General features: G+C 37.3%; 1 protein-coding gene across 2 annotated transcripts in view; it reads left to right on the forward strand.

Moving 5' to 3' along the window:
- Positions 1 to 23498, forward strand: part of CDH7 (cadherin 7) — a 71954-nt gene that overhangs the window by 4650 nt on the left and 43806 nt on the right. The gene's annotated exons all lie outside the window — the stretch shown is intronic.

Here is a 23498-nt window from a genome sequence, read left to right on the forward strand (position 1 = left end):
CATGTAGTTTGTTAGACCTCACAGTCATTGCCTTCCAATTCCATTTTACTTTCCTCTTTTTTTTTGCTTTTTTTCTTCTAACTATTTTAAGATAAAAAGGCTTGTTGGATTAAATTTTCAAACATGGACCAAAGCACATAAAAGCTAATATTTGCATTATTGTTTTCTGGAGTTGTACCGAATGAGCAAAGCATAAAAAGAAATGCAGTGAGCTTAAACATTTCCTACAAAATCAGTGCATTTAAGAGAATTTACAGGTTTGCATCAAGGCAGGGTGGGGAAAGGGCTTTTCAAGCAGCAAAGTAACAAGAAGTGTATGTTATTGTTGGCGTAGAGAATGGATTGTTTTTTCCAGTCTCATCATTTTGGAAGGAAGAAGTCTGGGCAGGGCAGGGTACTGTTTTTTTTGTTTTCTTCTTTTGTTTTTGAAAGGTGTTGATGAACGTGTCAATAGGGTGACAGAATTATTCACATATGGTATTTATCTGTTGTGGGGCCTTATATCAAGCCATACAGATGTAGTGAGGATTAGGGCTCTTTTTCTGGATCGTACCCTGCCACTTTCAGATGCGGCTGATGACTTTTTGACTGACTTGGATAATAAGTGTCTTTGCTAAAATACTTTAAGGCAGTGAGTACTGTGTAAGCACCGGCCACGCAGTCAAACTCAAACTCAGACCCATATGTGGGAATATCAGCTGCTGAGAAACTGAAGAAACTCCATCTGTGAATGAAAGAGCTGAGGATCTCTGAATAGAAATTAGCCCAAACAGCTTTTTGTCTCTCTAGAAACTACACTACAGGAGTTTTACTGACACTTTGGGAAATGAAGAGGAGATGGGGTGAAATTACAAAGGCTAAATGTGGGTAAAAGAGGCTAGCCTGCCTCATTTGCGGATAATGGCGCGGGAGGCGGGTCAGGTGCGATTCCCTGGAGGGCTTTGTCTTCGGTCTTGCCCCTCCAAATGTCCTGTGCAAGATAAGTGTTCATATCTGCTCTGAAACTGCAAGTAAGCACCCTGCTGAAAGTAGCTACAGCTACTGCTGCAAATATTTATTTTTATTTTTTTTTTATTTTGGGGGCAGTGGGGAATCCAGATAAAATCAATCTAATCCAACTGTTCAGCTGTTCTTCACCTGTCTTTGTGGACACTGTGGAAAACAAAGATGGCATAATAACTCAGAGAGAAACTTCCCCTGTTGTTATATTTTTTGCTCATTTTCTATTTATGTTATCTTTACTTTCAGCATAATCTTTGAAGCAGTGTTTTATATACTCCCAAAAGGCCATTTATGAAAGTGAAAAAGCAAATCTGCTGTATTTCTGATATTTATCCATTTCAGGAATTCTTTGTTGTTCTGTTATATGAAAATTGATAACAGTTGACCTTTTAAGTAAAATGGGACATACCATTCCTGCCAATGTTTTTCTACCACAAATGCTGCAAATGAAACAAATGAACAGACAAAATAGTCAAGTCCTGCTTACCGTCTTTGTAGATTGATGCTTCAACTGTACAGCCGTGGTATGAATTACCATCACCGCTTGTACTATGCGGTCATTAGTAACACACACTTTTCTTCACTGGATAGTCACTGTGGGCTTTGCATCATTGCGTGCTTTACTTTATTTGGATTACCCTGAATAACCGAAAGCTGACTGACAATCTGAATGTTTCCTACTTAGCATGCAGGGCTAAAGTGTCTCTGGGGAGAACAGTGAGATTAAGGCACACAGGAAGAATTATCCAAAGGGATAACCTAAAATCTACTGCTTTTTCCTGGTTGATTTCATTAGCCTGAGCAGCTATAGTGTAATTTCCTCTTTCCCTCTTTATAGGAAGTTGTCTTCTCACATAGCTGAACGGATACAGAAATAGGGTTTATGCTGGGGATTTAAGTGATGAGAATTTCACATGCTCAAGCACTAAAAGACAATTTGTATGTAATTTCATTATTAGAAGTGATAATAGAGTTGAGAGACTTATGGTTGGAGACTGAAACAGAACATGCAGCTTTTTGATCTTTTAGTACAATATAGAACATTGATCCTTAACATGCAGCATTACAGAAGAGGAAGGTTAGTGAAGGTGATGACAACATCCGTAAATTAAGTAGCCCTCATCGCAGCTTTTTATTCAATGGCACAGCTATGCTATTTATATAATCCTGTAATACCAGTTCTGTATTTCAGCAGACTAATAGGCTCTACCTGCAATGCTCTGCTCTGAATTTCTTTTGGGCATTATTTAAAACTATATTTTATGGGTCTCTGGCAAAATAGAAAAGCAAGAGTAAAAGCTAATTTTGCAATGATATGTAGATGCAAGTCTCCTGTATGCTTGGCTGGTTATCAGAAAATGTCTTCTTTTCATGAGAGCATGAGATTTACAGTTTTGATGTCAGCCAAGTTCGTGCTGCTTCAGCTGACTTTTTTTAGCCATATTCAGATGTTCCTTTTCATGCACTGAACTTGTTTTTAGTCCTCTAGTTCTTGCTATTGGCTGCCACTCATTATCCAGTTTTACCTCCATCCTCTAGTCTCACAGTTGTGTATTAATGACATTGGAAATCCAGCACTATAAATCTAGGGCTACCAAGAACTGTATTTACATTATTATAGGGCTAAGGAAGTCCAGTCATGAATCAAATTCCCAGTGTGCTAGGCACAGTGTGGGCAAATACAACCCCTGCCCTGAGGAAGAGGTCTTGTAAGACAAGAGGCAATAGTGGGTTAAAAAGCAACGACAGAATCAAGAGAACTATGGAGACATTAGTCAACATCCTGAAAATAGCTCGAGAACTGTAGCTCGCTATTGGTTTTTGCTGTGAAGATAGAATACTATTTGTTCTAAAAATGAGAATCATGCAACATTTTTAAACACTATGAACAGATGACAGGGAATTCTTTCCTGCCTTTATTTTCCATCCTTTATGGATGACAAGTTAGTTGAAATTCATAAGTGCAGATCTGTTTGATATCTATGTTAGTACAAGGCTACTTCTTCTTTCAGACCAGTGAAGATAAAGGATATTTTTCCATTGCTTTCAAAAGATCAAACTGCATATGCTTTAAAGTTTTATATCTTGTAGCCTGCTATCACACTACTTTTTCCATGTTGCCTTTTTTCTTATACCTGTAGTGTTAGACATAAGTGTCTGTAGACATAAGTATCTGTGTACAGACCTGTTGGGCATTCATATCAGGTATTTAGTATTTTCCATGTGTCACAGTCTGAAAGTGACGCCAAGACTATTGCTTCCTTGTCACAATTCTTCTGCTGAATTTCTTCTTTGCTCTGCACTATTGTTGTGTGTGCGGGGTTTGTTGTTGGGGTTTTTTTTGTGTTTTTTGGGGGGGGTGTTTATGTTTGTTTTTAATACTGCACTGCAATTCTCAAGTTCTTTGGGCTTTTCTTTTTTTTTGGGGGGGTGGGTGGGGTTTTTTTTGAGTAATCACTTAATAAAGTAGTACCTGTGTGTGTGCAGATGTCAGTTTTTCACTGCTAACTTTTACCACTCAAGAGGAGTGCCTGGGACAACATATTTAGTGATCTGGAAAAAAATCAAGAATTGTCTCCTTCATGTCCAATAAGTTGGCTTTTACATAAATATACTGGTGATAAGTGCTGGAAAATCTCTGCGGTATAATCTTTTAGCATTATGCATTTCCTTTTAAGAAGTGGTTGAGCTAAGTGCTAATGGTAGAACTGCTGAGAAAATAAAGTAGTTAATACAGTAGGTTGCTCACTTCCTTCAGAATAACTATTAGCTACTGTATTCTACCAGCATCTTCTCTATCACTTTTTCACTGGAAGAGACACTTACTGTCACGTAAATTTGGGACAAGTAGCTCTCAGAAAAAGCAGTGGAGTTTATGCTGCTAAGAGAACTCTAATTCTGTTCCAACTGTCCAAACCATGGTTGCGGTATGAATACCAGCCTACACCCCGAGCAGAAGTTTGAGGAGGTCGTAATGCTTACTCTCTCATAGCTTCAAGGCTGTAAGGAGGATTAGCCAGTTAAAAATAGGGATCTTTTGTTTACATGATATTAAAAATATGTTGTCAACGCCTAACTATAGATCACTTGACCGCAATGTATAAACGGGAATCACCTTAACCTTCCCAGGCTAAGTGTAAACTTAACCAATGAAGAAGCTCTATTGATAACAAAAGGACACATCATGAAAAGGTGTTGATCACCAAAATCAATAATTATGCTCATAAAATTATATAATAAATTTAGGATTAATTCTTGCGGATGTTTTTGATTTAGCTAAAAAATTACTACCATTAATAGTTCCTTCCATATTCAAGTATTGGCTGGTGCTACAGACCTGTGCTGTAGTAGTTAATGCGCAAGTATTCATGTTCCAGAAAATACAGATTATGCCTTATTGGCTCAGGCTCAGGCTTTCTTTTTCAGAATGCTCCCCTGGGAGAAGAAGGTAGTTCTAAACATTCAAGAAGGCGGCAAAAGTTTTTTTAATATGTGTTGTTTATTATGTTACGCTGTTCATACAGTAACTGAAGATTTAATCCAGAATCTTGAGTTCAGTTTTATCAACTCTAGTAGACCATTTGAGAATATTAATTCTGGAATACAACTATTTGGCCATTTTAAAATTGAATTTTTAACTGATATTTTATTCTATAGGTTAGTAAAACAGGAATACTGAGGACCGATTGACAACTGGTAGCAAAATATTCCACATTTTGACAGTGACAAAATAGCGCCTTCCTGTCATGTAGTCACATAGTGTTCTTAGAGCACTGAAGCCTGCATTGTGGTGTTTCATATGGGTGAATAGTGTATATGTTGAGAACAACTAATGGTGGTCCAACATAATGTTCTACCTACTTCACAGGAGATTCTTTGTCCCTCTCTGAGTAAAAAGAAATAAATTTAATGTGATTTTCCAGGTGGTGTGAGGAGATTTTGCTACATGAGTTCCACAAAATGTTACCATAGTCATACTCTCCTATTTAGTTTTCTGGTTTCTGTAAATGATGAGAAATTACCTTGAGGACTATAGAGACATGTAATTTTGTTGCTGTGGAGCGCGTAAGAAGAATTGAGCCCACAAAGTTATTTTCCATTTGAAATCCTTCCAAAATATGGGAAATCTGGTACTTGGATACATGTATAAGGATGATAAGCTGCTTAAACATTTCATACTGAGGTACCAAATTGTAATCCTGCTGACTAGGCAATCAAGCAATTCATTTTCCTTACAAGGTGGGCAGGTGCGGTATTAGGCAAAGTTTAGCTTGTTATTCTGTAACAATGAAAAGTTTTCAGACACAGTTGGGAGAAGCAGATGGTCATTTCTTAAGTTTCCATAATCATGGTATAAATGCAATGCCATAAATTAGCAAAATACTTAACTTGTCTTTCTTATACAATTTACACACATTATATGGGCAGAGTTGGCATTTGGGAAAGTACTTGGCGTATTTTTATGTTTCTTTTATAACTTGCAGGGCTATAATCTGCATAGTGTTTATATTAAAAACTTTTGAATAATTCCTCTTGCTCCTGGATATTCATAATCTTCATGCATATGTGGACTGTTGTCCTTCCCATCCATTTTTTACCCTTTACCACTTAACTGTTACTAAGCCAAGCAATACGTATTTCACACTTTTTAAAAGTTTTCCTTATTAGTCAGCACTGCGGCCCTGTGTTCATCTTTACTGCTCTTTTATTCATTCTATTTTTTCAATATCTTCCTGACAAATAGAAAGCCATGAACAAAAGCACTCTATTATACCTTCAGCTAAACAGGAAATAAGCCAAGTGAAACTGTTATTTCCTGTCTCATTGTATGATTCAAATTGCACAATTCATGTTTGTTTCTTTGTTTGCAAGCTCATGTCCACTGCTACTCTGAGGATTTGAAGCCTTATTGTTCTGTTTTGTTCCTTTTGCTGAACCAAGTGTATTCCTGGGTGCAGATCAATCCCTCTTGAAAAATTTGGAGAGCAAAGGAAATATCAGTTGTTTAAAAAGTTGTTTCTGTTTACCTGATCTCACTGATAAACGGAATGAAGCCATGCCAAAGGATGTTTTACGGAGGAAGCCAGCAGGAATTGAACTGATAGCAGTGGCGGAGTGTATGCATAAATGTGTGCATATACATGGGGCATACATTGGTTTCAGTCACATCAATCTGCCACACAGGAATTCTAGAAAGAAGGTCTTGTAGGTACCAATGTTAGCTGACTTAGTTATGTTAACACAGATCGGAAAGGAGGGCGGCTAACCAGAGACCCAGTAACACCCAGGTCTGAGAAATATGCAGGAGACTAGGTCTGTTAACTGGCAGATGCAGTTGAAAGGGACAAAAAGGTAAGTAAAGCTCATTTGTAGTCGAAAGAGGAAGATGTCATATACAATAAGGTAATCTGTGATACAAGACAGCAGCCAAAAAAAAAAAAATCAAGACAAAAACTAGTAGAAAAGTGATTTTATTTTCCTTTTCTGGGAACAGGGAAGCAAAGGATAGAAAAGGAAAGATGTAAATATTTCTTATAAAACACTACTGGAGAGGGCTAGGGAATGCAGAATTTGACCCAAAAAAGCCTAAAACATGAGCAACATGATGCCAAACAACATAGGGCAGGAAAGAAAACCCTTCCATCCGTAGAGTTTCCAAGAATTACTGAGTCAAGATAGAGTGTGGATAAGCAAAAAAGCACCATGCAGATCTGGAGGAGTCCAAGCAAGTCTGAGCTCTCAGCAGATGGACAGAAGGATGCAAATATGTGCATCTGTTAGGGCAGCAACTGGGCCATGTCCAGACTGTTTCCAAATTAAGAACTAAAATCAAAAGGATTAATGCTCTGGTCTACCACTAAGGAGAGCAGTCTGCATCCTACAAAGTAAATTTGTGTTTGGAGTTAAGGGCACGGAAATAATGACACTCATGGGTTTTCTAGGTCTTTCAGAACTTCAATAGACATCTTTCCTTCTAGACTGGTATTTGGATATTCATCATTTCATGTAACTGTGTTTCCTTCAATCTAGTTGCAGGCTACATGAGAATTTTTTCAAGCAGACTAATTTCAATGTCATGTCAAGATTAGATTTTGTTCCATACTATGTAAGCCACAACAATTTCCCTTCATCTGTTATTTTAGTAAGTAGAGCTGGGAAGAAGATGATGGTCCATTCTGCTAGTCTGATGGCAATATCATATTTCCAGAACAGTTTGGGGTTTTTTTCCAGTTTTACTTATAGAAGCACAAAATTAAATCAATGACTGCTTTTCATAGGGAATGATGCATACTGAGGGCCCAGGTGCTTTGTCTTGCTTCTAAAATGTCCGCCAAGCAGGGAGTGAGGCTATGAGGAAGGCAGAAAGATTAAGATGTCCACCTTGATGACAGATCCTTCTAATACCTGATAAGGGTCTGTATTGGCAGACCTTACTAAAAATAGAAGATATTTACCTTTGCTTCTGAAATAATTTTATCTTCTGCATATTACATACAGTGGCCCACCTTCCAGTTCTGACCATTTCATGCTTGCTTTGTACTATCCTTAAACTGCAAAGACCAATTTGGAACACAGTTTTGGACTGTAGCAGGATGAGCTAACAAGTTGTGGATCAGATTCAATTCTCCGGAAAATTACTTTGTAAGGTAATTAGCAAGATACAGGGGAAACATGCTGCAGCTTAACCATCAAGGTCAGAAGAGTTAAATTTATTACAGTGAACAAACTGATCAGCAATATTGCAAATTTTCCTGGAGTCAAACACTCTTGCACCTGTAAATAACCTTCACTGATAACAGAACTCTGACAGAACTGATATGAGTGCCATTGTAGAGAGTAATGGGGTGAAACCAGATCTCTTTTTCCCATAATTACTTGGATCTGTTGGAAATAGAAATCCAACCGGTGGTCAACATTACATTCAATGCTTTCCTAATCAAAAATCAAAGACTACTTTTGATTTTGTTGCTGGCAACAGAGGTAATGCAATAAAATAAGATAGATTTTCTTAAACTCTAAAACATTAAGATATTATTTATTAATGTTTGGTAGAGGATAACATTATTTTATGAATGATGTTTTGGAAGGCAAAGTAAGAGTTGTTCTGTTCTTCATACTCCTGAATTTGTGTGTCTCATTAACCAATAGACCCTTCCTAATGTTTTGCTGTAAGGGTGGGCTCAAGGAAAACATTCAACACAGTTGATTTTTTTACCTCAACTGAAGGTTTAAATGCCTTCAGGGTAGAGTGTGGGACTGTCAGAAGCAGCAGCAGGTTGCCACATGGAAAAGGCAGCTCAGGGCCACAAGTCTTCACATTGGCATAGAAACCCTGGGTGTCTTCACTAAATACAATACAACGGTCTAATATGTGTCTGATTGTTTACAGAGCAGCAGAAAATTTGCTCTTAAAAATGACTGTATAAAATTATACTTTGTTACTCAGTAGATGAATTCTATGTCTGAGTCACACCTGCCTGTTCTGATGATAATTTTTTTTTCTACTTATTATTGCTGTTAGTCCTGCTGAGCTAACGCAGCTGAGAGCGAACTGCATTCTATTATTTCTTGAGTGTCATCCACAGCCGTGTTTGTTATGTTCCACTGACTTACACCTGCACAACCCAGTTGTAAGCTATGGGACCACACATTTTTACAATGAGAACAGAATCTGAAGATAGCAGGGGTTTTACTTACTTATGTAACTGGAGGCATAATTCATCTCCTGGAAAGAAAGTGCTTTTCCTTACAAGACTCAGCCAAGGTTGTAGTATGAACAGCTTACATAGGACTTGTCCACTGAGTCTATTTGAAATGCAAGTCACAGAAAGGCATTGCTGGTGTTATACCACCACTTTTCAGCATGCAGCATATTAATAGAAAGTCTGTTTACTGTCTTAATGCCTTTTTTATGATCAAATTGGTTTACTTGGTTAATTCAGTTTGTTCTTTGCCAGTTAACATTGAATTCAATATATTTGCTATTGAACAACTACTATCCTTTTGCTATTTTTGTGTATATATGAACTCAACAACATGGCTCTATTACTGAACTGGCATGCTTTATCTTTGATAAAAATTGGAGAATTTAATAGTGCATTCTAATTCCTTTGTTCTCTTATATAGCCATTGTTTTTTGCCTTCCAGTCTTCCACCTGTTTTAAAAGTAGCTGCAGAGCAGACTGAAGGCCATTCCTTATCTTATGCTGTCATGAGCACTGACCGCCAGCGTTTGATCACTTCTTTAGAGTTTCTCATGTATTCTTCACTGAAAACAAATTGAAAAACCCCTGAACAATCTTTTTGCCTTCTCATAAATTTTATTGAGCAAATAAGAATAGAGACTAATGGAGAAAACAAAAGAGGAAGAAGCAATAAAAAGGATATATGGGGGGGGGGGGGGGGGGGGGGGAGCCAATACTAGCCAACCACAGCCTCCCAGAAAGAGCAGAGGATCTTTCGGACCATTAGGAGGACAAAAGATTCACCAGTTAAGAATGTGAGGAATAGAGTACAGTTGAAGAAACACAATGACCTTTGAAGATGTATATAAACTAGAGGCAGGTGGAGAATATAAATTCCATCTGTGAACTACAAGTGAGATTATTAAGTAGAATTTTCTGTTCACTTCAAAAAGTTGAATTTAATGATTGAAATTTATACATCCTTGATCTTCATTAGTTTGACTGCTCTGCTTGTGACTTTTCTTTGCAGCAGCTTTTATTTATTTGTGTTATTTTCACAAGCTAGATTTCATCTATTCATAAGTAATATAACTGTTTACTAAACTGTCATTGTATTTAAATGGCAATTTGCACATTTTTGAAGGGAAAAAGTACAGAAAAATGACATAAATAAGAGATTTCTGTTTCATGTGCAGAAACAGTTACTATCTGGGAAAAAATACTGAATTTAAAATAACATTTTCCTTTTGAATGATATCATTTTTTTGGCAGTATCTATTATGGTACAAGACTTAGAAGTTTATGAATGGGTTGTAATTAATTATTTGTTTTCCCTTAAAAATATAGGAGCAGATCCTCAATGAACGAAAATTTGCTCTCTCCTTCCAGTGCACAGAGCTGTGCTGATTTACACCAAACTGTACAGAACTTCCCTAAGGGGGGATATTTAGCACAGTTTGTTAAATTAAGTGATCGTTTTAATGGACCACACAGAAGGTGTGAGACAAAAGTGAAAATGCCTTGAGTATAAAGTTCTGAACATTACAATTGGTGACAGAAGGCCAATCAATGAGACAGTAATCCTATAAAAATACAGAAAGATCAGATTGCCTGTCGAATTAGAATTGCTTTAATATGGATGCATGCAAGAGGATAGCAAAGGAGCTGGAAACTTTCCATCTGCTTTGTATACAAAGTGATTAGATTGTGATCACTTAGTCCAAAAGGATAGAAATGATACACAATTCTGCCAGGATGAGACATGCAAATTGGATCAATTAAGCTTTGAGAGTGCTCAGACAATCTGGTAGAGAAGTTTACATGCTGTGTCAAGTGAAACTTAGCAAAGATCAGTCTTGAATGCTGGGGGCAAGTATTCTAGTGATTTAAACTCTAATCTCCACGAGTAATTCATTGTTTTCGGATTTGGTTATAAAACTGATCAGATACCATAATAAAAGATCCCTTTAGGAGATGTTTGGTGGTATACACAAGAAGTATGACAGACAAATTAGTAACAGTCATCTGATTTGAAACATTTGAGGTAGATGAGAATAAATTCAGATGACTGATCTTGTTTGCAGTTAGTGGAATACACAATACTAATAACTCCTGTACCGTCGTGTTGACCACAATGCTTCGGAAGCAGGGAGTGTTCTTGTAAGGAACTCATTGTATGTTCTATTTTTATTGAACCAGAGCTCACTCAGAAGGGGAACAACATGAAAATGATCATTAGATAAGAGTGCTCTAATTTCATTGGGGACCATCTAAGAATTTGAATTATGTACCCTATGTGAGGTCGTTTGTAGTGGCAAAAGGACACTTTGTTTCAAATAATCAGAGGGGTATTTATATAAATTGAAAGTTCTCAATGTATGTGAAGCACTGGAACCTTCAGAAGTGAGTTTCTGAAGGAAGACTTTGAGCATTTTCAGTAGAATCCAGATGGCTTTCAGAATTAGAAGCAGGTCTGCAAAATTTGAATTTTAATGTAGATTCAGCAAGTATACATGACCAATGTAAAATAACACCTGCCATTTCAGTATTTTCTCATCACTTGTTTATCAATGGCACATAAATTGATTGTATTGCCAACTTTTAATGACAGTGAGTAAGAAACACTGCAAGAATATATTCTGGTGAAAACATGAAGAACAGATAAAAAAATTCGGGGTTGGCATCAGCAATGTGCGTGGCAAAACTCATATCTATGGATTTTCTTTTAAAAAAAAAGATGAGTGAATTTCAATTTTAATCCATAAATATCTTCTCTCATAATTTGAAATGTCAAAAGATGATTTAAGGAAACAAGGTGTAATGACTGCATAGGAATTTGATTAGATTGTCTTTATTAAACACTCATCATAGTCACCAAAATAGAAAAAGGCACCAGGAGGGCACTGCCCTTTACATACAGCTGTTAAAATCCTTCTAAGCTGGAGGGCTTTACAATTAACCTAGTATTGTTCATGTTAAGGCAGTTTGTTATGGTTTTGAAATACTAATGCATTATCCTCCCCCTCAAATGTTTTCCTAAAAACAACACAAAATATGAGCATTAAAAGCATTTCTTTCCCAGCCCTTAATCCTATGGAGTAAAAATGCCTATCAAAATATGAATTACTATCTTGAGATCAGTCTGGTTATATCTAAAAGCCCTGGCAGACCTGCAAATTTGGATAGCTAAAAATAAAATTAAGAAGAAGTCAAACCTTTTAAAGTATTTATTCGCAAAGGATCACTTTAAATGGTCTGAACAGTTTAAGGCAGATTTTCAAATGTCCGTATTTACTGCGCATACACTACTTCAGCTAGTTCTGAATGCCGAACAGCTACAGTGTGAATTTATGTAATGAAATCACTTAAGCTTTCAATTCTGCTTCTTACAATTAGTCTATGTGATGCACATTGCTGTTCATTAAAACACCCTTCCTTTGCACAGGGATTAAAGCTCTATTTCAGAAAGGCGCTTAGGCATATGCTTAGTACCAACTTTTATGAGCGTTAAGCAAGTCCTGGCATGCTGTACATGGATAAGGATGATTTCCTAACTTAGAGAATTCTAAACCAGAGATTTAATTTGATTTAGCACAGGGAAATTTCCTAAATCTTCGGAGTAAATTTTGAACAATGGGCTGTTAATTAACTAGTTAGTATATATGGATGGATTTGTATTTTAGAAACACTTTTGGGTAAAAATCAATGTGATAAGACATCTTCAGTGAAATATATAAGAGTAGGGGAAAAAAGAAAAAAAAAAGAAATTGTCTCATAGCCTATTGAAAAAAGAACAACTTAATTTGTCATTCAATATTTTACTTTACTGAACTGCAGCATTAGTAATTGGTCATAGTAGTTAATAGAAAGCACTACAGAAGTGTCAGGTTGTTTAATCAAGCCAGACTGAAAAAGAGATTCTAAATGAAATGTAACCACACTGACAACAGTAACTTGTGTTTTAAGATAATAAGTTAACGAAGGGATTCTTCTGCTCTAAGTGAACTCATTTTAAGACACAAGACAAGTGTCTACAGGAAGATATCTACTACTGGATATTTGGTCATGCATTGGTTTTTCATGTTATATTGTCATCCTAGCAATGAAATTGTAATGCTTTGCTATATATTTTCATTGCTTCCCTTTCCATATGAAATTATTTACTCATATTAAAATGTTATTGTAAAATTTTACATTCAAAATTCTCTGGTTTTACATTATTTCCTTGACCCACTGTCAGCTCTGAGCAGTTACGACTCTCTCCCCAACACACCTTCCCAGGAACTATGTGTGGTATGGGCATTGCATCAAATTCTTAATTTTGCTCTTTAAACCTAGTAGTAGTCATAGAATCATAGAATGGGTTGGGTTGGAAGGGACCTCAAAGATCATCTAGTTCCAAGCCCCCTGCCATGGGCAGGGACACCCTCCACTAGACCATGTTGCCCAAAGCCCCATCCAACCTGGCCTTGAACACTTCCAGGGAGGGGGCATCCACAACCTCTCTGGGCAACCTGTTCCGGTGCCTCACCACCATCACACTAAAGAATTGCTTCCTAACATCTAATCTAAATCGACCCTCCTTCAGCTTAAACCCATTACCCCTTGTCCTGTCACTACACTCCCTGATAAACAGTCCCTCTCCAGCTTTCCTGCAGTCCCCTTCAGGTACTGGAAGGCTGCAATTAGATCTCCTCAGAGCCTTCTTTTCTCCAGGCTGAACAATCCCAACTCTCTCAGGCTGTCCTCACAGGAGAGGTGCTTTATAAAGACAATAGGAATTTAGTTTTTGAGAAGCAAAACACAATAACAAACACTGATGCCCTTATGTGTATGTCATTTTTGCATGTTAAAAATGGAAATGTAGACCAATGTGTTAATTCTGTTTTAACAGTTTCATAAATTTTATTTAACAAGTCCTTAACTGTTTTCAGGGAATTATAGGTTAGTGTGGCGGTGGACCCAGTTAATTACATTTTTTCTGTATTGTAAATCTTTTATCATTAAAATGATCAGATCGTGCTGACTTCTGTAGTCCAGTACTTTATAAGTTTCTACAGACACAGTAATTACTTCAACTACTTTACAGTTACATATTTTACTGTTGTCTTCTAGTCTGTCAGGGTTTCAGCACTTCCCACTAAAATGCAAGGTAAGATTACAAGTGGATTTTAGTAGCATTAAACTTTCAAGAGCAAATGAAATGTGAGGAATTGATACAACATAAAATCAAACACAAAAAACCCCCAACAGAAAAAAGATCTACACCCTCCGGGTATCTATTTCTTGGTACTAATGTTTTTTGTAAGCAGGTTCCTATGAGAAAAATCATTATCAACCAAGCAATGCTGCAAGCTATTTTGGATAGTTGAAGCAGAAACAGGATAATCACTCTAAACTATAGATCAGTAGTTTGACAAAGAAGAGACAATAATGGGAGGTATAATTTCTACTCTAAAATAAAGACACTCAGTATAAGTACATATCTTATCTCAGAAAAGACTTTAATACCAAATGAATTTTTGTTTGTAAATTTGGTATTATTGATATGGATAGTCAAACAAGAAGTGTGTGTGATTATTTCCCTCTCAGTGCTATTACAGATAATTCTTTAGATTACAGAGTTAGATATGAAAAAATAGATCCTCTAATATGCTCTCATTTTCTGTGGTTGAAATCCTAGGCCTAAATTATCACGGCTAAGTAGTAAAAGCAATATGGGAGAAACAGCTTTCCAATCAGCATATATCTATTCTTTTTCCTTATTTGTATTTTCAAGAACAGGGAAAAAAATGAAAGCATTCATTTTGCATTACTGCAGATATAAAAATTCTGCTGTTACCTTCCTTGTTTCATCTCCCCACTTTCCCTCTTTCCTGTGCCATAAGGCAAAGTGCATTCATGCATTCTCTGGTCATGAAAAAAATAATCAAAACTTAAAAATCATAAATAATTAAGTATTAACATTTTTGTACAATGCACAGTGGTATAAGAACAGAAATATTCACATCACTGCAAATATATATATGTATTTATGCATATATACATATAGGTATTTTATTCAAGAAAAGTGTGTGCTCAAGAAACAGTTCTTTATGTGTATTAATATTGTACAAGCAGAGATTGTTTCATGTGTTGTGGGGAAGTAATTTGGGAAGAATGAGTGAAGTTTCTTGAAGACTGTGCTTCTGTAAGCTGCTACATGTGCATAAACCTTTTCAAGCCTGTGGACATCTGCTAGCCCAGAGATACTCTTCTATGAAATATATGAGGGTCTTTTTGGTATTTATTTGACATGCTACATTTTTTAAGCCTATTCACTTTCATAGGAACTGTATGTGGGGAATACAGGAAGAAAGCATCCTCACAATTTTATTACACTGCTGACATAGAGAATAGTGACTTTGAGAGAATTTTGTCTTACAGCTTCAGTGATTCTTGGCAACAAAATAAATCAAATCACTGGACCAGTAAATACATTGGGTTAATATATAACAGCAAGTAGTATGGTGCATTATGAATAGCTATGGATCATGTGGAAATACTATTGGTATGTATGGAAGAGAACTTAGTCCCTTTCCTGGAGAATAAGTAAGTGGAGAGATCCAGATACAGCTAGTAAGAATAAACATTCAGGAAATCATAAACAAAATTTCACTCCAGTAGTATTTTTACATGATTTAATTGTTTTAGGCACTTGTGTGAATGAGGTTTGAGTCATTGCTTTCTTTAATCAAAAATTAAATCTATTTGGGTAAAAACAGAAGCAGTTTTTATATGGTAAGTCAGATAGCAAATCCTGTCTTGGTTTGTCAGTGATGCAGATTTTTTAACTGAAATACTCAGAATAAGTACTCCAAGGAATAAATACTGATGGACTCAGAGTGGTTTTGGGAAAAGCAAACAAAAAAACCAACCAAACCGAACCAAAACTGAATATTGAACAGCTCTGTAAGAATTCCAATATGCATATTGTTTGCAAACAGCGTGCTCTGTTCTCCCCGTTCTAAATTCTAGCAAGATAATTTCTGAAAAGCTTGAAGTGTGTGCGCGAGGGAAAAGCAGGGCTCTTTTTTCCATTCCTATCTTGAACATGTTATGTTGCCTGCAGGCTCTTGGTGGTGCTACAATACAGTATTGCCACCCCCCACCCCCAATAAATATTATGCAATTAGTACGTGATGATGCACAGTATACAGATGGCTTTTACCTCCCAAAGCTGCCAAACTGTCTTTTTAAGAGTGTGAATGACAAACAGTCATTTTGGGGAGTGACATGCCATGATGATGGCCCATTAAAACTCCTCAAGAATACTCAGCCGGCTACATATGCCCACTCAGCTCCATCTCCAGCAGCAGCTGCTTCGAGTTCCTCCTGTAGCTGCACTAATCTTAATGGCCTGGCTGCACAATTCCCTGTCGCCACAGGGCATTTCGTGTTCTTATTAAAAGGGGGGTGGGGAGGGGGGGGGAGAAGGCACAGATTTGTGAGTACAGCATCTGCAGAGATTGGAAAAGAAGAGGACAGAGTAAGGAAATGGACATGTGTGGGCGCGTGTGTGCGCGTATGTACGTATACATACACACACTCAAATGTACACATATGTTATATACATATATACAATCACTATATCACTATATAAAGAGCTAAATTATATAAGTGTACAGAGAGAGAGAACACTATAGACACAATTGAGTGTTATTAAGAGAAAAAAATGTCATAAAAATGTGACATGGTTGCTCTTATCACATCCAGTTTTCAGTATTTCCTATTAATTATTCAACTCGCTAGCCTTTAGATGACAGTATCTCTTATTCCTAGAGGAACATTTCATCTGAACTTTGTCTTCCACTTAGAAGCCTTGAGGGCTTACTTAGATACTAACTGGAATGTTATGAAGTGTAAGTTTTAGAATTTTCTTACTTCTGTTTTGAATTTTGTTTGAATAATAATCATCAAGGAATTAAAGAAGTTTCACTCTTCTCTTTCCCACTTCACCCCCCGTTTTTCAAAAGGTTGGCAAAATTAAATGTTCACTTCACTTCATGTGGCTAAGGTGATAAGGTTATTATCCTCCTAGAGTACTGATCAGTCACTTAAGAGTATAAGGGCTATATATTTTTTTCATTAAACTCTCCCACCAGCATTTCTGAACCTTTTACTAGAGAAACAACACAGGGGAACGAAGGGACAGTAAAGCCTAACTGCTTATTCCAAGTTTGATCATGGGAGAGAACAAGCCTGAGTAAATCGATAAAAATTCTTACTATTTTAATTTCTTAGGCATGGAAACATGCATTCTGTAGTAACAAAAAAGTTCAGAAACTACATTAACAGGCAAAATAAGTTTTGTTAATTTTTTTAAATTATTTTTTTTTTAAGACTGATGCATAGTTCCTTCAGAGCTAGCTGACACTAATGCCCATCCCCATCAGTCATGTTTCTTATGTTTGCTCTGTCCATCAGTCATGTTTCCTCTGGTTCCAGCACTTTAAAATCAATAGCATTTTAAATTGCACCTTTTTTTTTTTTTTTTTTGTCTTCCCTCCAGAGTAGGCTTTTCTTTGTGAACTTCGAATAGTAGTAATACACACCCTCAGTAAAATGACACCTGACCAGATTCAGGTTATCAGCCTTTTTGATTCCTGTTGCCTTAAACAGAACATGAAAAGAAGATGCTGGCAAAGTTATACAGCTTTACTCTCAAATACTCATCTTGCCTAGCACTGATCAGTCACTGAAGGTCAGCTCCACTTACTACGTCAAGCATTTTCTTTCATTTGTTCCTTTATTTTTATTTTTCCTTGTTTTCTCCCGTTACAACTTACCATTCTTCCTTTCGCCTGTCTCCTTTTGTCTTCATCTTTCCTTGTCTCCTCTGCCTCATCACATTCATTTGAGGTCTTTCATCAGTCTGTTTCCCATTCCAGTTCTCTCTTGGTCCTTTAGACCTGTCCATGTTCTCTTCCACTTTGTTTTTTTGATTTTTTTTTACCTTCTTAGATTTTTTAATCTCAGTTTCCTCTCTTCCTTCTTTATCCTTCTTATTTTTTTCCTTTCTTATCCTATGCTTTCTTATTCATGCACCTTCGTGAATATCTTGATTGTAGATGCAGCTTTGTTCTCACTGGCTTTATATACACTGTTGAATATGAAGATCTCAGAGGTCAAAACACACCAAGTGACATGCAGTTTGCCCACAGGAGGGCTATTAAGGACAAGCTGTGGGACCACACAGCTGGTGCTCCCAAAGGGATGTGCTCTGGTTTTACCTTGAATGTGAAATGTGCTCATGTGATAGGTAGCCTCTCATTATCCGATTGCCTTTGTGGTGATCCCGGGTAGATATGTTGGCTTGTGGTCATTCGTGGGACTCTAGTATTACCTGTTGCAAGACAAAAGAGGATTTGGAGACAGTCTGAGTTCAGGCAACATATAAGGACAATGCTGGGTGTGAAGAGATCTCAGGAATGTCTTGGACCTCAGTTGTTTCAGCAGCTCTTAGGTCTTTGGTCAGTTCTGAGCATTTTGGAGTGTTTAGACCAACACAGAACACAAACCTTGTCTAGGATGACTGGGTTTTGAGCAAGTCTGTCACCAGCTGCTTGTGTTAGATAAATATAATGTGGTTATACTGTGGTCTACAGCATGGGACCTTGTTGTATTCCCACATGACTGTCTCTGCACTTGCCTGACAAGGAGAAAGTCTGAAGGCAACAAAACAGTGCATGAAATTGCTCATATGTCAAAGTGGCAAACTGTGCCACTGTGGCACAGTTATCTATGCTGGTTCCCTACTATACTGACAACATTGCTGAGACAAGGAAACTCTGGCAGCATTACAAGCATATTCCTTCTTTTCAAACTCTAATTAAAAATGTTAGGGTTTTGGGTATAGCCATTTATATTGACTTGATCTCTTGTCCTTAGTATATTCAGTTATGCTGAAAGCACAGAACATAAACCAGCATATTTCTTTCTGAGCTGAGGCTCGTACTATAGTTTTACATAAATTAATAAAACCAAAAGCAAACAAAAGCCCTCCAGGAGCTCCTTTATCACTTTCCCAATGTTTCTTGGAAAAAAGACCTTTATAAGAAAATCATTACCTGCTGAATAATACTTTCACTAGTGCCTGAGTGTGAAGTCAATTACGTGAATCACAAGCCTTTGCTGACATCAATAAAATGTTAAGGAATCTGTTTCTGTCCCATATGACTTCTGTAATGAGACTGAAAAGGAAATTAAAAAAGATGTCTTAAGGTGTTGATATTGAAATATGGTTACAGTTTACAAAAGTAAGAGTTTCATAGCTCCCTCTGAAAACAATTGTATAAGTAACTAATGTGTTTGTGAGGCCCTTACACATTGCAGAAGTGTGGTATGTGTGCACACTGGATTTTAGTTAAGTATTGACTCCATTGTCTATGCTGAGTTTTAAATATTAGTTATTATTTGCCTTGAAATTGTTCCAAATCAGCAACATTGAACCCTTAGTTATCCTGATAGAAATATAGTGTTATATTTAAAAAAAAAAAAAAAAAAAAAGCAAATATCTCATACTTTATGAGTCATCACAATTCAAAATGCATACTAGCAGTGATAATCTGAGGGGGGAAGGGATTTCAAAACCATATAGTTGCAACCACAGTAAATACTGAATCCAAACCCAGAAGTTTTAAGAACTTGGCTGTCCTGATGAACAAGATTTAGTAGAAATAGCCAAATTAAGTCTTTGTTTCAAATCACCTACTTTCTTTCATCATCTGCCAATTACATGTTTAATCTGTATACACCCAACAAGGGCACTTTTTAAGTCTTCCCAGAAAGCAAAGGGGGCACGTTGTATATGAAAACGAGTGCCTTTCTCCCACAATCAATTCTCAGTTGTTTCGTGATAGTTAAGTTGTGGTTATAAAATGGACAAGAAGATTGCTCCTGGCTTATGTTCTTTCTTCCTTTTGTCCTTTTGTGCTTCCGAGTCCCTCCTTGCTTTTAGTGAGAAGGCAGGAGTAAAGCTGCCGTTGCATCGGTTCCATATCACCAAGAACTATGGATGCCTGCACAGTCATGAGGAGGCACTTTTCACTCCTCTCCTCCCTTTCTAGTTACTTCCACAGTGAGAAAGGAAAGGGTGCAGGCAAGATACGTCCTCCTTGAGAAAACTTTTCAGTTATTCTGCAAATGAAGGCACATTTCTTATGGTCTCAGGGAGCTACGGAGCTAGGTTGTATTGAAGCATCTTATGTTTGCTCTGTCTCTTTCTCACCATTACCCCTCTGATCCTGCTGGTGTCGAAAACCCAGCAGCTCCTCATGTTCTCCCCGTGCTTTCGTTCTTCACCCAGAATCTGTGAACTTTGCAATGAAACATTAGCCATGCTGCCACAGGGAGGAACAGCTGCAAAGACAGATCTTTGGGGAAGAAAAAAGGAGGAGAGAGGTGTAGGAACATTTCACCTGCTTTAAGGGAGCCTGAACTGAAAATCAGAGAAATAACAAACCTTTCATTCAGACCTCAAATAGATCAGTGGTGGCCAGATAAATTACTTTTAATGCAGTGCAGTACCTCTGCTTCCTGATAAAAATAAATGTCTTTCTCTACTGAAAATACTGCATTAGCATACTTTAATGGCAAGTGATACAAAATTACATCATCTTTGGTTGTACAGATCTGTACCAACAAATAGACATAATCCAGAAACTATTAAGTATTAGGGATCTTGAAGGAAATGTATTATTTAGGTTTCCCTAGAATAATCATCATCCTAAGGGTCCACAGAAACATAAATCCATTAGGCAAAGCCCTGTACTAAGCTATATTGCTGAGGGGCAAAAAACATATGTGAGGAAAAAATTACATTCATTAAAGGAGTTACGGTAATAGTGCCTTTGCTACTGAGTGAAACTAACTTCTTCCTTCTCTCACACATCTCCAAACAAGCATTTTCTAAAACAGGGAGGAGTTTTAGGAGCTAAGAATATACGAATGCCCTCTTTTTAGGTTGAATTCAGAGACAGTAGAGGGCACTCAGTAAATTATCCTCCAAAAAAAAAAAAGGTGCACTTATAAGCACTGGCCTTCTCTGCCTCCACAAGGCTTGTGTGGCGTTTCTTATTAGATTTGTTTACTCTCTGCTAACTTTCCTACCACATCAAAAGTTATTGTCTTGTTAAAAAATGCACCATATGTCTACAGAAGTTTGCTGCTTCCCTTTTCTGTTTTCGTGTACTCTTTCTTGTACATGGTGTAATGCAGGGAACACCCAACACCAAAAGTCTTAAAATCTTGAGGTTAAATGTGGACTGTAACAAAGAAGCAATAGGATCAGCATATAATAATTGGATCATGAATGTCATACAGGAAATAAGGTTACTTGAAAGCCAAGGCAAACTGGAAAGTGACCATCATGGATATTGCGTGGAGGCAGTGATAGATTAAATGAATTGGAAGTATACAACTATCTTTACTTAGGTGATCTAAAAACTGCACCAAGCATACATCTAGATTCTGTCATCCTAGTTTATTTTTGCATTGCTCTCTCGTATTGTGCTTTTATGTTATCTCAGATTGACACTAAAATGCACATCAAAATGTTGAAAAATAATCCTGTGGAGTGCTTTACACAGAATTGATTGTACTATAGGGCCAAAGGCAAACTAAATCTTGAGCTATATCACCTTCCTGGGGTTAAGTAGGTAGAGAATGATGCTTTACTGACTTGAGTGTGGGCCAGCATTGTTTTTTAAATGCTTAGTAGAATAAAGTTTTAATAAAAGATACAAAGAAGTTTTTGCTGTCTCAGAGCCTCAACCTTGGAGTAACAAAGGTCATTGCTAATCACTTTACTAATCTATGCAGTAGCAGTTTTCTACAAGGCATTATTCCAGAATGTGGCTTCTGTTCAGCGCTTCACTCCAGGGCACCAGCCACTGTAGTGTAATCCATGAGGAGATTTATGGACCTCAGAGTGGGACTCCTTAAAAAACAATGTGCTAATCAGCAAGCCACCAAGTGAGCAAATGGGAAATGCTGAAGTTACAGAATTTCTTCTTTCTCTGGGATGTGAAAGCCTTACTCAGTGAATCTTTGAGGATTTACACTTCTGGCCTCTCCCCCGGAGGTCTCTTTTCTTTCAAAACTCTGCTAGGAAGTTATTCAGGCTAGGGCTGGATCTAAACACAAGGTGAGGTGTGAGTGCTACTCTCTGGCATGCTGATGGGCTCAGCTTCATCCCCATGGGAGAGAGCTATGTTGCTCTCCACAAGTTGAGACATGGAATCCCTTCCTTTCTCTGCCTAAAGAGATCTACTTGCACATCTCTAATTTTCAGAAAACCACTCTGCCTGATAAACAGCTGGGTATGCTGGTGTCATCTGCTTTTCTCTCATCTGGCACATGCTTAAATATGCCACAAAGGGTGGAATAACTTTTACAAGGAGAATGGGAGAGTCTCAGCCACCACAGAAAGACCAGTGCTCTGTTAGAATATGGGATATGGAGAAAACTATCACTTCAAGAAGGCAAAGGCATTGTCTTCTTGACAAAGGCATATTGTATCCCATAACTTCAGTTCTTGGGTAATGTAATGTTCAGCATTTCAGTCTAGACTGTAGGATTCTGGCTATGTAGGGGAACCCACACAATGCCTCTGTAGCACACAGGAGACTTATGCACCCTGAAGTAGGTCTTAGAAAAAGAAAAGAGGAAAAAGAAAAGTAAAACAAAATCAAACACAAGACAGACAGATTCTTGCTTGAACAGGCCACTGCTCCTTTGTAGGGAAGATGGGTACTTCTTCCAGACAAGTTTGAAAAAGCAGCAAGAGCCCGAACTGCCAGATTTGTGAGATGAACAGAGGTATGGTTTATTGAATAAACCCCCAGCCATTAGGGCTGAGGAATATGCAGTGCTGCAGATCTTGAAAGAGCATGTGAGATACATTTTACCTTGATCTGCTCACAGTGTCAGCATTGACTATTCCTGAGTGTGCTGAGAAGTAGGACTTTAAATGTTCAGGGAACTCCACCAAAGAAATCTCAGGCTTGTTTAGATATCTCAGGAGTTAGGTAGTAGCAGAATGAGGATAAGCCATATTTTGAAATAATGTACCTAATCTGATTTAGACACCCTAGTTCTGTTTTTTGATCCATTCCAAAGCTCAGACTCCATTTCTGTCTTAAGAGAGGGAGTGCACTGTAATTGCATAAGTATGAGATATCCAGATAATGTAAGTGAAATAATATGTAAGAAATAGGCAGCTTTTTATCCAGCTGAAAAATTCAAAACTTATCACGAATTCTTCCCTGCTGAAATAGGAAGAGCTTTTGCAGCTGTGCTAAGTTATGCCTGAGATAGCAATTTTCTGCATGTATTCTGGAAGTGATTACTATCTCAGTGGTACTCCCAGCTGAGAGGAAAAAAAAAAAAAAAGTTAGTGGAGGAAATTATGATGATGATGACAGTAGAGTTACCTCCAAACTGAACATGACATAGAGTTAGGACACGTACAAATTCAATAAGAGTCATAAAGAATCTGAACATCTTTAACGTTGTCCTTGGCTATTTACAAGTAATAATCCACCTTTTAACAAGTGACTAAGTACTCTGAATTTTACTTAGTGATGTTCTTTTCACTTGTACAATATTAAATATATAATGTGTGTGTGTTACTTTAACGTGATATCCAGATCAAATAATTACAATGCTTATACAAGTTTGAAAAGTGAGAATTGTTTGAGTCTGAATCCTGTAACAGCAAGGTGAGACTCAGAAGACGTAAAAGACCTACATCATCTGTGGAATCTTGCT

The sequence above is a fragment of the Balearica regulorum genome, chromosome 2 (genome assembly GCF_011004875.1).
Source record: "Balearica regulorum gibbericeps isolate bBalReg1 chromosome 2, bBalReg1.pri, whole genome shotgun sequence".
NCBI classification, from domain to species: Eukaryota; Metazoa; Chordata; class Aves; order Gruiformes; family Gruidae; genus Balearica; species Balearica regulorum.